This window comes from Halyomorpha halys, unplaced genomic scaffold, assembly GCF_000696795.3.
Source record: "Halyomorpha halys isolate HHAL.00 unplaced genomic scaffold, Hhal_1.1 Scaffold835.1, whole genome shotgun sequence".
NCBI classification, from domain to species: domain Eukaryota; kingdom Metazoa; phylum Arthropoda; class Insecta; order Hemiptera; family Pentatomidae; genus Halyomorpha; species Halyomorpha halys.
Genome location: NW_027109576.1, coordinates 346,695 through 350,436, shown reverse-complemented (window position 1 = coordinate 350,436; position 3,742 = coordinate 346,695).

The following is a 3,742-nucleotide window of genomic DNA, read 5'->3' as shown; positions in this document are numbered from 1 at the left end:
TAATCTCTATAATGCAAAAGAAAAGTTAAATATTTAACAGAAAAAAATATTTGGGTAAAAAAGAATAGTGAAGAAATTTAAAGTAATTGAGATGTCAACCAAGATATCCTGAAGTTAAATTTGTTGTTATAATTTATTTTGAAAGAAATAATTTAACGATTCGAATTAGAAATAGAAGGAAATGATCTTAGTAGTTAAGACAAATGGTTTAAAAAACTTTCAGTAGTTATTTTACATCAAGTAATATTAAAATATAAAAAATAATTTCTGAAATACCAGTTGTTTCTTAAACGTAATAGATCTCACTTGATAAAGGATATGATTGTTTACTTACGATTATTTTACTATTTTTTTTATTTTATAATTAGATAAAAAGTCGCGCCTTCTCGTTTACCAAACTTAGACAAATTCGCGCATGCGCAAGCATGTAAATGGACTATTTAGATTGGTTCGTATAATTTGGCTTAAATTTGTGGCCGTCAAACAATATTAAAAAATAAGTCCTGAAGTTATAAAAGTTGGCAAAACATTATCAAAGTTATTATTGACTTGGTCTTGAGAGATTTTCGATTCCCCTTGTAATAACTTATTATAATTACTTAAAATATATTGGGTTGTAAAATAAGTTCGTAGCGTTATTTACTGGTGATTTCAATAAAAACTTCAGATTTTTGTAAATATTTTTAATCAATTATATATGACCCATTTTGATCTATTACATGTTGCCGTTTTCAGATATTTTTTTAATTACGTCCTTCCAGAACTTTTCAGATTTTTTCGCAAAGAATTAAAGTGTCTTCCGTTAAGAGAGTTTTGAAGGGCCTAAAATAAGTGAAACTCTTTTGGGGCAAGGTGATGAATAAGGTGGGTGGGGGTACACATCCCAGCCGAACTCCAATAATTTCTGCCGGGTCTGCAAAGACATGATAGAACTGGGGTTATCGTAATGGAAAACCTTTGCGATTACGAGAAAAAATTATTAGAGACACTTGCATGAGATATGTTGTAGACTGGGGATTGTCTGTGACTAATGCTTGAATTTGGTCATCATCAACAGTTGAAGGACGACCCGAGCGCTTTTCGTCTTCCAAGTCAAAATTTCCGGTTCTGAACCGAGCAAACCACTTATCTCCTAAGGCATCGTCGCCATACACTCTGCAAAATTTTAACCGTCTGTGCAGCGGATTTTCCTTTCCGGAAATAAAAAATCATTAAATGACGAAAATGAATTTTTTTTCTCTTCCATTTGGAGCAAGCAAAATACCACTAAAAAAGATAAGGAATCTCGGTTGAAACTGATGCATAGAAGAACCTTAACTAATCCTTTATAGAATATGTAAACATTATTGACCAAGGAAACATGATTTTATAAACACAGAGAGGATTAAATTGAAATATTAAAAAACGCTATGAACTTATTTGACAACCCAATAACATTGCAAATCGTTAGGGGTATCTTTTTCCACGAGACTAAACCACCACATCAATTGTTAAAAGTAAATATAATAAACATGTTAAGACAACCAGGGCCCTGTTTCATAATAAAGTACAAACTAATATTACTAGTCCTGTAGATTTATCTTCATTCAATTACACAGACTTGTATTTTTTTATTAATAGTTTTTTTTAATTCCTGAAATATCACAGAAGGGGTAACGGTAGCAGCGTGGTAACGCGCCTGTCTACCAACCCGAAGGTTACGAGATCGAGTCCCTTGCCCTAAATCCGGGATTTTTCAAGCATATAAATATGCAATACTCACTCATAATCTCCTCCCCCCCCCCGGGCATTTGTGAGGCCCGTAAGCCAATGGGTGGCACTCACAAAAATGGGCGTGAGAGTGACGAACCCACCCTATGAAAACCTTGTCATGAGCACGTGATGGATTTCCTACGTACATCGCACGAGGCCTTGGACCTCTATGGTCTGTCGCGCAAATAATAATAATAATAATATCACTAATAGTCCTCCCTACCATGAAAAAAATAAAAAATAAGTATTAGTATTATTACCACACTAGTTTCTACACTTGTACTATCAACTAATACTATTAGCTTTCATTGTGAAACAGGGCCCTGGCCGATCTGCTAATGTAGAAATATATATTAAAAAAGTATTTCTCTAACTATAATTTAATTTTCTACAAGCATAAAATTAATTCTTAACATAAATTAGGCTTCTTTTTTTAAAAAAAGAATAATAATAAATGTAGTAAAATAATAAAAGAAATAATATTATTTTATTTTTAATAAAATAAAATAAGACTGATTACCATAACAAAGGATGTAGCTGGACGTTGTTTGCTTCTAACTTTTCGATGTAACATATCGCACTGTTGACGGTGTCCAGAGTGACTTCGACATGGGGCAGAATTTAATTTATGAGAAAAAAATTTATGATTTTAGTCACGCAAAGGTTGAAAAATGGCTTTCATACATAATGAACAACTGATATAATCGCCTTTATTGCCTAGCTATAGGCTACTTTTGTTTATTTTTTTGGGATGTTTAGTAATTACGGTCAGATATAGTTAATTATATGTAAAGAATAGAATATTTAAAATGGACATTAATTTATTAGATTACATTATGTATTATGGATTTTCCTATAAGGTGAAATAAATATTTACAGTTTAATAAAGAAGTGACGTTTGTTTATAAAATGCATTTATATAATGCTACTAGTTACATTACAGTACACAAATTTAAAATTAATCTTTTCCTCTCTTACCGTTTCCAAAAACCCGTTCATACAAGACTACAAAAAGATATCCACACGAAGCATTCAAGATAACAGAAACCTATAAACTAATAGATAAAAAGACAGAGATATGCTAGAATTAGCTATAGTTTCAACTAATAGCTAAAAGTGCCGTGGATATGACTCTTATTTATGAATGAACCATTGGTAATAAATATAGTTACCATGGCAATTTTATCTATTAGTTTCATATATAGCTAATTTTCGCCAAATTCTGATAAAAAGTAAACAAAACTTGAAACCTGAATTGTACAAACACTCATTGTACAAATTATACAACTATTCATTTAATTGTGCTAGTCGTTCCTCAAATTGTAAAAATATAATTTACATGTATTGTGTATAAATAAAATAAATTTTATCCCATTTTAGTGACAAAACAGTCTATATTTCTTTATAAGCCCGACGTTTTAGCTAATTTGGGCATTCTCAAGGACAATCTATCACAAACAGCTTTTATTAAACACATGATTTTTAACAATTTTAAACAAACAATAACATTATTAATAAATTATCATACCTTTAATACAATATTATTGATGTGGTTCTAATATTTTATTTGAGATATGATAATTTATTAATAATATTTTTGTTATTAATTAAAATGTAATTCTCTCTATCTTGTATATAAATGATTTTGTTATTGTTTAATCAGTTTATTTTGTTATACCTATATTATCGATTTATATTTTTGTTTACACATATCATATTTGTATTTTTTTTTATTATCATTAGTTTTTTTCTTAAATTTTATAAGTAGTATAGTTATCATTTATATTTTCTTTACAGGAAATTTAACTAACTATAAAGTACTTTATGACACTTATCTTCGTAGGGGTATTAGTTTTTATGATATTCACATATGAATATAAATTTGGCAAATGAAAATTTGTCCGAACAACTATAAATCAATTTATTTAAGCAAATTTCATGTAAACTATTACTCCTACGAAGATAAACTTCATAACCTACTTTATAGTAC